This window comes from Antechinus flavipes, chromosome 2, assembly GCF_016432865.1.
Source record: "Antechinus flavipes isolate AdamAnt ecotype Samford, QLD, Australia chromosome 2, AdamAnt_v2, whole genome shotgun sequence".
Classification (NCBI taxonomy): Eukaryota; Metazoa; Chordata; class Mammalia; order Dasyuromorphia; family Dasyuridae; genus Antechinus; species Antechinus flavipes.
This window is the reverse complement of record NC_067399.1, coordinates 495,384,789-495,398,630: the sequence shown is the minus strand read 5'-3', so window position 1 is coordinate 495,398,630 and position 13,842 is coordinate 495,384,789.

Below are 13,842 nucleotides of genomic sequence, written 5' to 3'. Positions count from 1 at the left end.
ATTCCTCTCTGAGCTAAATTCCAGTCTTTCTCCATCCTGGAAATTCGTCACAACCCTATATTCACACTTTGGACATTTCTCCCCCTGTGCTGTCTCTCTCTCTCTCTGATTGGATGGCTTTTCTCAAAACCTCCACATAAAGAGGTCATTCTATATGGAAATATTTTTTAAATTATAGTACATGTATATATCAGATTGTCTGCTTCTTGGGATGGAAAGGAGAAAAAATGAAATTCAAAATCTTGCAGAAATGAATGTTGAAAAGTATCTTTACATATAATAGGAAAAATAAAATACTATTAAATTTTTTTTAAATAAAGAGGATTATTCTTTTCCCGGTTGCACTTCAGATTTTTTCTATCATACCTCCCCAGCTTTTTCAGCTCCCTTTTATGTGTTCAATTCTTCCAAAAGTAAGCTCTTGAAGGGCAGGGAACCATCTTCCCCGCTTGTATTCCCAGCTTTGAGTACAATACCTGACATATAGTAGATGCTTAATAAATGCTTGTTAACTGATTGATTGTCTCTTTTTTTCACTGCCATTTCCACTAATAAGTAGAAATCTTTGCCGTTTAATAAAATAAAGACGACAAATCCCTTCCTATTGTAAGTTTTTTGGGCTTATGGCTGAAAAGGGCATATAAGACTCAGAACATTAAGTCTAGAGGGAAGACCTCATAAGTCCAAATCACTTTATAGCAGAAGACCCCAAGACCCAACAAGGGGAAGGGCTTGTCTAATATCATACCATTCTAAGTGATAGGAATTCCAGTCCAGTCCTTTTAAGCACAACATGAAATAATAGAATTGATAGCAACTTAGTGTGAGACCCTTCAAAGGGAAAGTAGCATTCACACAAGGATCAAAATTTAATGTCAAAGAAATGAAATTTGAATGGTGAAATTCCAGGCATCATAAAACTAGAGAGTGAGGTGCTAGGGTAGCTTGAAGGGCCTTTTTTTAAGGATCTGGGAAAGAGACAATGAAATGAAACATGTCTTCTCCCTCATGACAAAGAAATGGGGGGCTCCCAGGACAGACTACTATATACTTTGTAAGACAAGCTTTCCATGTCAGCTATCTTGCTTGTTTTTCTTTGTCACTAGGGAAGCTTCAATCTAAAGCCTATTTTAAAAATAAATAAAACAATATTAAAAAGGATCTTTGTGTCCTCCACCTAACCAAATTCTGTGGGACCCAACCCGGCTTCATATCAGCAGGGAGGAGAAAAACCTGGTCCTCCTATTCTGCAGTCTATCCAACTAACTTCCTGAGCGGATCGTAATGCTGTTGCCAGCCAGAGCTCAGCCCTTCTACATCTCCTCACACAATAGGGCTTCCCCAGCATGGTGTCAGCTCCACAAATCATTTCCATTGATTTCTTGGGCTTTAAATCTAAGTTTATTCTCAGTGCCTTAGGCGAGGAAGGGGGGATTTCTGGCAGGTGTCTCCTTTGCTCCTCAGTGATGGGCAGACATTGAACTGAATGTTGTTTGTAATCCCCTGGGAAGGGAAAAAGGGTAAAAGGGGAGAAGTGGAAACATTTGGATGCTAGCATCTTTACTCCTTCCCTGGAGACTCTGAACTCTGCCTATGCTGATCCATAGATGTATAGAACTTAAGAACTCTAAGGAATGTTAACAGACGATCATAGATAAGAGACTTGGAAGGTACTTCGGAGGCAATCTACTCCACCTCTCCCATCCACTTACTCCCTCTCTCTCTCTCTCTCTCTCTCTCTCTCTCTCTCTCTCTCTCTCTCTCTCTCTCTCTTTCTCTCCCTCCCTCTCTCACAAATGAGGCACAGAAAGGCTAAGTGATTTTCTCAAGATCACACAAATAATAAGTATTAGAGGTAGGATTTGAACAAACCTCGCTTGATTCCCAAATCTAGTGCTTTTCCACCTTACTTTACTCTTTTTCAATTACTACCTATGTGACCCTGGGTAAGTGAGTTAATCTCTAGCTCAGTTTCCTCCAGTGTAAAATGGAGATAATAACAGTACCTACCTCCCAAGGTTGTTGTGAGGAATTAAACAAGATACTATCTGTAAAGCTCTTAGCTGGCACACAGTAGGTACTATAGAAATGCTTATTTCCTTCCTTCCCTTCTTCCTTTTTTGCCCTACTCCAATCATGATTCTTTTTCATGTCAATACATGGATAGTTGGATAGTAATAATAGCCATTTTTTTTCTTTCTACCGTGCTTTATATTTGTGATGTGCTTGCCTATAAATAGCCAGGTGAGGGAAGGAAATGTTCCTGTTTTATTCAGACGAGGAAACTGAGAATCTGAGAGATTTAAGCCCCATTCATTGGAGCAAGAACATAGAACTCTAGTCTTTTGACTCCACTTCTGTTTTCTTTCCGAGGCCCGTTGTATGGGACAGAAATGGTCTTCTGCAGGCAGGGCTTCCTCCCTCTGTCCCTTTAACAGCCAGATCTGGATGGAATGCAGCTGCAATACCCGGCCAGGCACTCAGCAACGACCCAGCCGGGACTGTGCTGATGGCTTCTTAATTTCTGTTGGAGTTCTCTTCCAGACGCTGACTAATTAGGGCTAATGTGGAGCTCTCCCTCCCCGTGGCTAGCCCCTCCCAACCTTGGCCTGCTCTCCGAAGGCCCCTGCCTCTGTGCTCATCAAAAATGGAAGGGAAGGCTTCCTACCTAATTCTGAAGGCCTGTCACTTTCCAGCTTCCGGATGCTCCCTTTCCCAGCTCTAGACCTCTACTCTTTATTTGGGAAATGAATAGGGGAGAAAGAGGGATACCTGAGAAAAACGTAGTACAGGATAAGCATGTAACTTCATGTTGGGCCTCAAATTTAATCTCTGAGACATACTGGCATAGGAGACAGGACATTGGTATTTGATGTCAAAAGAACTAAGTACATCATTCTAATTTCCCTATTTGCTACCTGTGTGACCTTCAGCAAGCGACTTAATTTTCCTGGGTCTCAGTTTCCCAATTCCATAAAATGAGGGACTTGAAGTAGGTGGACTTATAAATTCCTTCTAGGATTCTTGATAATGCTGTCCTTAGCTCCTCCAAGTCTTCTTTCACTCCATACCCTATTAAAGGTAATATGAGATATAATGGAAGAAGGACCATGTTGTTGTAGTGGCTGGAGAACTGGCCTTAAAGTCAGGAAGGTCTGGATTCAAACTCTTCCCCTGGTACCTATTGGGTGTGATCCTGGACACATCTCACTGCCCTAGACAACACTTTCAATCAATCAATCAACCAACAAGCATTTATTAAGTTTCTGCTATGTATCAAACCTTATGAGGCAAAAATGAGATTGTGACTGTTCTCAAGGAGCTTATGTTTAATGGAGGAGATAACATGGACATAGAGATGAATATGTGCAAAATAAATAAAAGGTGATGGGGAGTAGAGATCTAAATGTTGGGGGGGCCAGAAAAAGTTTTATATAGAAAATGATACTTGAAGAAAACAAGGGAGTTTGGGAGATAAAGGTAAGAAGAACAATCCAGGCCTGGGGAACAAGTAAAGGAAAGGATGGGATAGAGGCTATAAACTGCAGATCTATGCTTGCAGAAGGGAGCAGCTAGCTAATGCTGTGGAGAGTGCTAGGCCTGGAATCAGTAGGACTCATCTTCATGAGTTCAAATCTGGCTTCAGATACTTATTAGCTATGTAACTATGGGAAAATCCCTTAAGACTATTTGCCTCAGTTTCCTCATCTGTAAGATGAGCTGGAGAAGGAAATGACAAACCACTCCATCATCTTAGCCAAGAAAATTCCAAATGGAGTCATGAAGAGTTGGACACGACTGAACTACAGCTGGTAGAAGTTTTCCTCATTGTGACTTTCCTATGATGATGAAATCACAAGTTGAGACCAAAAGTATATGTTCTATTATGGAAAGCTCTGGACATCTTTGTCAGGACATCTTTGTTTTAGCTTTACTCTGCCACTAACAGTCTATATGAACTTAGAGAAATCTCTGACTCTCATTTCCCCACCTATAAAAGGATGGTGCCTAAAATTCCTTCAGCAAAGACTCTTAGAAGGGCCCAGAGAGGCAAACCCCCAAGCCTCTGGGGTTTCAGCCCTTGGATCTCCACCCCAGGAGCCCATAGGCAAGGCACTTGCCCCTCAGCACAGGTGGGCTCCCTCTCCTTCCCTCCCTTCTTATCCCAGGAGTAGGAAGCAATCAGCAAAGGCCCCAGCTACAGCAGCCTCTTAGACAGCATTTGCATATTTGTTTAATAAAAAGTTATGGATGTACAAAGACGGATAATTAATTATCCCCATATTTCCCTGGCACTCCCTCCCCTCCCCTCTTTACTACCATCATACGAGTTTCTCTCTCTCTCTCTCTCTTTTTTTTTTTTCTTGCTTACTCAGCAAAATCCCGGCCTCGTCCCGAGGGCCCACCCTGGCAATAAATATGTACTTATTAAGTGTGCATTACAGCCAGCTAGGCCGAGAGAAATAATAACAGGAGGCAGTGAGCCTGAAGTATTTATGCCGCTACCGAGGGCCACTTTTAGCTATTTATTTTCACAAAGAAATTAAATTAGATAGTTTGATAGTGTTCGGTATAATTACCAAAGAAATTTACATGGGGGCATTTATAGGGAGAGAAGAGGAGACTATTAGCCTATGAAAAGCCCAGACTTGTACGGCCGGCCCCTTTGCTACCCCTACCCCAAATTCAGAAATGTAAACAGTGCATAATGTTGGGTAGATGGGGCTCTGGAAAAATTTAATCCAATCATCTCATTTTTCAGATGGTAAAACTGAGGTTAAGGCAGTGGAAATGACTTGCCCACGAGCTTCCTCTAAAGCCGGTTTCCTATCTCACACCCCACCCCACACCTGCTCTTCGAGTTACCCCTCAGAGAGGGCTGTTATCTCTCCCGCATCTAAGTCTCCCGCAGAGCTGGCTGAGAGCTTTCCAGGGAGACTCCGGGGTCTCCTGGCTTCCTCCTCCGCCAGTAAGCAGTCCGCTCGGAGGCTCAGCAAGTGGCCTACGCCACGCTCCTCGCCCCGCGGGGGCTCCGTAATTATAGCTGATTAATGCTGATTGCAGCCACCCCGTGGAGTGGGGGAGGAGCGGAGCCCAGAGCTGGGCTGGGCTGGGCTGGGCTGCTGAGAAGGAGGGCAGACGAGACTCTCGATACCCTAGGGCCCAGACGCCAGAATGTTAAACTCCTGCAGTTCCCAGCCCGCCTCCAGTTCCAACCCGGATCTAGAGAAAGACTCCCGGGGCTGCCAGACCGGCTTCGGTTTTTGATTCTGTAGTCCCAGCAAGGGGCGTGAGCGCGCTTTGGAATCCTGGAGAGAAATTTGTACTGTTGCCCGGTTTAGAGATTTCGGGTTCAAGGGAGGAAAAGGGAAAGGGGACGATTACCGTGCATTTTAATCACTGATCCAAGCAATGTGTGTGTGTGAATGGGGTGGCCTGAGGGACTGATGGAGGGAGGGAAGGAGGGAGGAAAAAAAAGACTGGAGAGAAAGCAATATGGAGGTAGAGAAGGAACACAAAGGGAGAAGTAGGAGAAAGAAGAGAGAGAGAGGAAAGGAAGAAGAGAAGGAGAAGGGAAGGAAGGGAACGGAGAGAAAAAAGAGGCGGGAACGAGAAGAAGAAATAGGTGAAGAAAGGGAAAAGGAGATGGTGGAAGGAGGGGAGAGGAGAATGAGCAGAGGGGTAATATGAAGGGTGGAGAAGAGACAAGGAAAAAAGGAGAGAAAGGAGTCGGGGGCAGGGGAGAGGAAAGGGAAAAAACAGGGAAAGGAGAGGGAGAGAAGGAGGAGGGAGTAAGGAAGGAGAAAGAGAAAGACCAGAAGAGAAAGACCAGAAGACCTCTGTTCTTTCCGTTTTCTCCATGCCAAGTAGGAGTTTGGGGAGCAGTAACAAATACTTTAGTCTTTGAACAACTCACATTTCTATAGCGATTAAAGCTTTGCAAAGAGCCTTCTTCACAACTCACACTGCCCAGTGAGCATTATTGTGCCCCTTTAGAAATGAGAACCAGAGCGCTGAAGGGTCTTGCCTGTATAGAACCCAGGTATAAGCACAGGTTTTCAGAGTCCACGTTCAGCACTCTTTCCAGAAAACAGCGCTGCCTCTAGCCATCCAAGCTTGAAGCAGAAGTCCGCAGGGCCCAGCACCCAGAAGGTTTCGGAGATCCCCGGATCTGGAACTCAAGCTGTCCTAGGACTATGGGCCAAAGAGCACAGTGCACAAGGGCAGCCCCACCCCAAGTCCCTGAAACGCACAGAACTTCCCCAAACCTCGCCCCAGCTCTCAGGTCTGTCCGAATCTCGGAAGCAGGAAGGGAGCTAAACGATGTGAAAATGATTTAATGGAGGCGCTAATCAAGGAATTCTAGAGAGACCCGGGCTCCTGAGCACCGACACAAGATTCAATTAAAATACAGCCTTTGTGAGTGCCCCGTTTTAATTTTCCACAAATTAGCTTAAAAGGGGGGGGGTTGGAAATGAAGATAATTTTTTTAAGCCCCAAGAGAAAGTCCTTTGAGGATTATATTCGTTGTTTGCCTGAAAATTTTCTTTAAAAATACACCCCATGGGATTTATTTCCCTGACCCTATCTGACTGGAGAGATATTTCTGCCCCAGGAGTTAAGGGGGAGGAGATATAGGAGAGCTCTATGGGAACCTCACTTCCCTCTTCTCCTCTACCACATGGGGCCAGAAGGCCTAGCTCCTCCTAAAATCTAAGGCCCTTTAAAATTTCCTTTTAAATGCTTTCCTTATAATTGCCTTGAGAGGTATTGAGTAACAAGAACCCATGATTTTAATAATATAGGGAACCTTGGTCTGGGGAATCTCCTTCCACAAATCCATGTCAGCTCCTCTTCTACAGCTGGTAGAATCTTCAAGAGGTGCCTTGAGGTAAAATTATCATGCTCCTGACTCATAGTCTAGAGTTCTTTCCACTCATCCAGGATACCATCTACTATTCGGTGTCCACCAACATGGCAGGAACCATGTTTCATCTGTATGTTATGTCTCTCCCAGTGTCCAGTATAGGAAGATTTTATGCATATGGCAGGCATTTACTATTTATTGAATTGTGGGGAAATGACAGTGTGTTAGTATCTAGAGGATATTGAGGACACCCCAGTAAAGCTCTAAAAATTCATCAGAAGGATCCCTGAAAAAACTAAAGAGAATTGACTCTAAATTCCTCCATCCCAGAACGGTACCAAAAGATTGCCAGAATCCTGTGGTATCACCAAGCAGAGACAAGCTAGGGTGGTAAAAAGGGGAAGCAAAACAGCTTCCTATAGCAAGAAAAAGGACCAGTGCAATCTCAGGGTCTCATCCCATGAGTGAGGGAGATAGGGTCAGACTAACACCGAGGCCCAGCACACAGTTAACCAAGAACCCCATCTGCATCTGAATCAGGAAACAAAGCCAGAAAAATGCCTAGCACAGGGTTACTCATTCATGGCAGGAGAAGGAACCAGACTATAGAGAGCCCAAACTTAACCCAGTAACTAATCTTAACTACCAAACTCAGGAACAAACCATCTAAGAATACAGGAGGGGAGTTTAATCCAAGCCCAAGCCTAGTCAAAATCTGAGGCTGCAGATATGAATAAAGAAAATGCCAAACACAATGAAGAAATACATTATACTGAGAGAAGTCCACAGAGTAAACAAACCCAAAAGAACAGAGCAATTCCAGGTTTGGAGACAGAGCCAAAATGGTGGAATGAAACCAGAAAGCTGCTCGAGCTCTCCCAGTTTCACTCAAAAACCACTCTGAATAAAACCACTCTCCAGCTCAAGATAGATTAGAAGGACTTCAAGAAAGTCCACTTTTACTGGGGTGAAAAGGATGTTTCAGCCTAGCTCAGGCAGTGTTCAGGAAAACCAGTGAGAAGGTCTTAATCATAGCAGATCAGCAACTGAGACCCTTGGTTCTGGCTCAGTAGCAAATCAGAGCAGTGGGGCAGCCTCCAGTCCCAGCAAAGAATGCAAATTGTCAGCCTGGAAAACCAGCTTAAAGCTAAGTCTCAGAGTGGCACAAGAAGCTTGACACAGCATCCTCTGTATACCAGGAGCAGAGCTTGATCTCAAAAGTTATAAAATAAGAAAGAAGAAAGGAAGGAAGGAAGGAAGCAAGAAAGGAAGGAAGGGAGGAAGGGGAAAAAGAAGGGAAGAAAGAAGGGAGGAATGGAAGAAGGGAAAGAAAAAGAGAGAAAGGGAGGGAGGGACAAAGGAGAAAGGGAAGAAAGAAGTGAAGGAAGAAGGAAGAAAGGAAGGGAGAAAGAGAAGGAGGGAGGGAAGAAAAAAGGGAAGAAGGGAGGGAGGGAAGGAAGAAGGAAATGAGCAAGAAACAGAAAAGAACTGTAACCACAAAAAATTACTATGGTGATAGAGAAGCCAAAATACCAACTCAGAAAAAGAGAGTAATTCCCTAAGTTCAAGTAGAGGCTAGGAGAAATGAATTGAATTTTAGAAAGTTAAATTAGTTCTCTAAAGCCTACTTAAGTTCTAAATTATATGAACAAAACCTTTTTAGACAATGGGAAGGCCTTAAGGATTCTGAGCAGAAGAGTTTGCTTGTTCCACTCTCATCCCTAAAATGCCGCTTCCTAAAAGAGCCATCCCTAATTCTCCCACCCCTAATGATATTTTCTCCTCCTATTACAGAATCCTTTGTACCTTTCTTATGTACTATTGAGAGATCAGTTTTGTTATCATCAGATGTGGCTGTGTCCCATCAATACTAGACTCTTCACTCTTTCAGGGCAAGGACAATGAATGTTTTAGTTACCTTTGTGTCTCCCTCAGCAGAGAGCGCAGGGCTCTGCATAGTGAGGACCTAAATATTTGTTCAATTGAATGTCAACAAGTAAATGGGTTAGGCACACAAAAGTCATCTAGTCTAATCTAATCAGAATATGATTCTCTTCTATATTCCTGAAGAGAGGTTATGTAGCCTCTTCTTGAAGATTTCTAATGAGAAGTCCTCTACTTCGAGAGAGAATTCATTCCACTTTTGTACAGTCCTCTTTGCTCGGAAGTCTTATTTTACTTTGACCTGAAATCTCTTTCTTTGCAACATGTACTTGTTGCTCTTGGTTTTGTCCCATGGAGACAAGTAGAATGTACCATACTGCCAAATACTTGAAGATTCTATTCTGTTCTTTGCTTTCTTTTCTCCAAGTAAAACATTTCCAATACTTTCAGTTAATCTATTGTTAGTCAATGAATCCTGATGACTCTGTCCTGGAGAGGGTGGATTAGGAATTAGACCACTATAAAATGTCACAGAAACCCCAGGATGCTAGAGCTGAAAGCCACAGATTGCTGAACTATTACAGCTTAGAGGACTTCTGATGTCATCCTTCTGCTTTGTTTTTACACCTTTGGGTAAGTCACAGCTTTCTTGAACCTCAGTTTCCTCATTTGTGAAATGAAGGCTTAGGCTAGAGAGCCTCTGACATCTCTTCCACCTCTAGATCTTTGACCCCAATGCAAAACTAGACATATACCCCACTCCTCTTCTCATTTTACTGGTGAGGAAACAGTCTCAGTTCGGGGAAGCCAGTTAGTGGCAGGAATGAATCCAAAGCTGGGCTCCTGAGTCTCCTTCCAAAGACATTTTATTTTCTCATAGAATTCTCCAGCTTTCTTTCTTCCTCCCTCCCTTTCTGTGAAACTCTCCTCAAGTCTCTTCTGCCTTTGCCGACAGCTTCACTTTCCTTATTCCTATTTTCCCCTTCTTCTTAGTTCCTTTCCCCAATCAAACATAACCTGTTCTTAGGTCACTGCTCAAATGCCTACTGTACCCTACCCTGCCCCATCCCCCAGCGCTGAGATCAGTCCTAGTGAACTACTGTGCTATTGAATTTGACCTTCAGGGCTCCTGAGCATTGGGCTCCAGCTCTCAGCACCACTGCCACTTCTAAATTCAGTTCCATTCATCATTTTCTTCTCTGAGAGAGGGCTGTCCCCACTCTTCTCTCCTCAGTGACCATCACTGACAGCCTGTACCCTTGATCTCATCTCAAGCTTTTTTACCCAGCAGCCTTCTCATGGCCGGCTCTTGCTCCCCCAGAGTACCTCCTGTTATTCCCCCTTTTCTTTTACTGAGATGAGGAATAATCTGCTTTAGTAGTGCATCAACAATCCTATGCAAGAGATTCAGGCTGGGTCAAGCAGGGCTCCTGGACTTCAAAGGGGCCCCAACTTCCAAGCTCCTCACAAGGATGATAGATTTAGAGTTGCAGGAGACTTCAAAGATTGTCTAGATTAACACCCTCATTTTATAGATGGGGAAACAAGAGCCCCCCCAAAGGGTCAGCTGTGCTGTAGCAATAGCAGAGCTGAGATTTAAAGTCTCTCACTTTTCCCACTATCCCACGCTCTCTATTTGGGGATTTGTCAGAGAAGAATCCACTAGTGTGGTATGAGACAGCCAAGAGTCCCTTCCCCTCATCTGCCATCCCCTACCCATAGCAGTTACTTTTCCAGGAAAGAATAACCCTCAGATTTTTAGAGCCAGAAGCAACCTTAGAAAGTTATCTAGAGGCAGCTGGTGGTGCAGTAGATAGAGCACCAGCCCTGAAGTCAGCTGGTCCTGAGTTCAAATCTGGCCTCACACACTTAAGATGTCCTAGCTGTGTGACCTTGGGCAAGTCACTTAATCCCAATTGCCTCAGGGGAAAAAAAAAGAAAGAAAGTTATCTAGCTTAATCCCCTCATTTCACAGATTGGGAAAATGAATCCCAGAGAGGAGTCACTTGCTTGAGGATTATTAAGTGTACAGAACAGTGTATTAACTGTATTAAGTGTAAGAATCAAGATATGAACATGGCAGGAGGGGAGAGGTGAGAAGGGCATGTCGTGGCTTGATCCAAGTCCATTGCCCATTATAATGCCTTGAACCCAAAGCAACCAGACTGAGCACACAGAGTCTCAGGACGATGTTGTCCTCTTTTTTCTCTTCCTGGATAAAGCTCTGGTCCCCTCCCCCTTTACCATCAGGAGTGTGAATACCAATGTCCTTAAGAACTTAGGTTGGAGGGCAGCTGGGTGGCGCAGTGGATAGAGCACCAGCCCTGAAGTCAGGAGAACCTGAGTTCAAATCTGATCTCAGACACTTAACATTTCCTAATTGTGTGACCCTGGGCAAGTCACAATTCCAATTGCCTCAGGGGAAAAAAAAAGAACTTATGTTGGGAAAATTATCAGTAAACTCTATAGACCAGAGAAACCCCATAGCTCAGCCCTGGAAGGTAAGGGCTTCTGGCTTAGCATCTCCTAAAGTCTTCTGTTATTTAACTTCACTCCTTGAATCATGAGGCAGTTTGGAAAGATCACAAGAGGCAGGAGACCCGGACTCTACTCCTAGCTCTTTCTTTAACTAACTCTGGGTACACCTAAGTCACATCCTTTCCCTGGATCTCATTTGAATCCTTTATTAAATGGGAATACTTCAATATTACAATGGAGCTGTGGACTAAATGACGTAGGAATACCCTTCCAGTAATACAGATGGTAGCTCCTTATCCATGCCCTTCCATAAATTCACTACATAGGATCCATGCTGGAAGTCTTTTTACATTGAATGGATATCAGCGAAGTTCCTGGGTTATCAATTATCCCCAGCTCTTGCTAGGTGACTGGTCCATATTTTTTCCAGTCATACATTTCTTTGATGACATCCTTTTAACCACATCTTTTGCATAATTCTTTGTTTGTAATATATTGCAATGTCTGCTCACACCCACTAAGTAACTCTCCCTTTGGATAAAACTCTACTTTACTTCTTCAAGGATTATGGGTATTCTATGTCCACGTCAAAGCTAAGGTGACTCTAACTAGAAGAATATTAGAGAGGAGAGCCTGTGTTTCAGGGAGGAGCTTGGGAGTCATTGGGCTGATTGCAACAGATTTCTCATCTCATATGAGAATGTGGGGGCAGCCTCCTTTTAGAGAAGAAAATGATGAAGGAAACTGAGTGTATAATTGGTAGTGACATTGAGCCTCAGAGAAGAGTTAGGCCCTGAGGCCAAGTTCTCAGAAGCTGAAGGTCAAACTCATATTTGCTTCTACATTCAATTTTTGGGATTTTTTATTTTGCTTGAAGTATACATATATATGTGTGTATATGTATATATATATATATACATACATATATATAAAGAAAATTCAGCTATACAAATATGTAGTTGGAAAAGGGGAAATATTTTAACAGGCAAATGATATTTTAACATTATTTTGAAAATAGTTTTGGCCACACAGATTCCCTGAAATGGTCTTGAGCCTGAGAAAATAATCAAAAGATTGTGGCCTAACTATCCAAATAGCAAAAACCAAGTGGATGATGGATTATTTTCCAGACTATGTTATTTAGTGGGCAATTCATAAAAGTGTGGGTATACATACACACACACACACATACACACATACACATATGTATACATATAAATGTACTTATATATTTTTGGTCAGGCATTAAAAATGAACAATGAATGAAAAGATAGATGGATTTAAAGTAAATGATCTGGGTTTAAATGTCAGAACTTTCAATAGTTTTTTCACCTCTATTACCACAGAGTAGCTCCTTATCCTTTCTAGGTCTTCATATCATCCTCTGTAAAATGAAGGAAATAAAATTTGTGTTACCTCCCACATAGAGCTGGTGTGAGCAAAACCTTGCCGTGCTAAAGAAATGTGGGTTATCATCATTATTGTCCTTATCACTCTCTGTCACTTCCTAAGGTTTCTTCCCCCAGATATTCTCATCTACAAAGATCTTTCTGTATTCTCAACTCCCAGCACTTTGTACCTCCTTTATTATTGCTGTGACTAGCTGTGTGGTTCACTAAATGACAATAGATGCCAAATTTCCACTGTAAATTATTTCCAGTTTACAGATAAAGAAACTGAGGCTCAGGGATCTATCTTCCAGAATCAGGACACGAATTATTCACTGGAATAAACTCATTCTATTCTTGGAATGCTGACAAGACATTCTTTCTTATCCTGGGCCAAAATGTATCCCCAACTCCCATAACATCCCCTGCTGACTTTATCTCAACCTTCTAAAACTCTGTGTGCTGGTGAATGTTTAACATCTTGCTCTCTGAAAATTAGAACATACTTTTAAGTTTAATCTGCATTACTAATATTTTCTTCATCATTTTAAGTCTATACAATCAACAAAACAATGAATCAAGCGCTGAATTGTTACATTCGCTGACTCTGAGATATAAATGCTCACAATGGAAATTTAACAATTGACTTTCAGGAGCCAGTGTAAGCTGACTTCAGCATGCCCCTGCTGGAAGGCCAAACAGTACACTAAAACCTGTCCCCAGAAAAAGCCCTTTAGATATTTGAAGAGAGTTTTCATGCCCCTCCCACCCTAAATCTTCTCTTTTGCAGACTGAACATCCCCATTCATTTCAACAGATTCTCTTAGGTTTCCAGTTTTCCCCATCTCCTAATTGCCTTCCTCTGATCATTCCATGAACTGAAGAGCCAGGTGATTCCCAGGCCTACCCTAGAAGTGCATCTCTTGATTATAAGTTTAAGACTCTTTCCACTGCATCACTCTGGGGGGTATACCTTCAAATAAAGGAGTTCACATCAGTAGGAATGTGGAGGTTGGGGAAGGAAATTATAGTGAAAGCTAGAAATGGTTAGGAGGAGGCTATAGAGAACCCCAGTCTATATGATATTGGAGTAAGGAGTTGTAATTAGAGCAATGATTCTCAAAATTTTGGGTTAAATTCTCAAAAATAAAAAACCATATTTTGCTTATGTGGATTATGTCTATCAATATTTATGACATTAGAAATTAAAACTGATAAAGAATT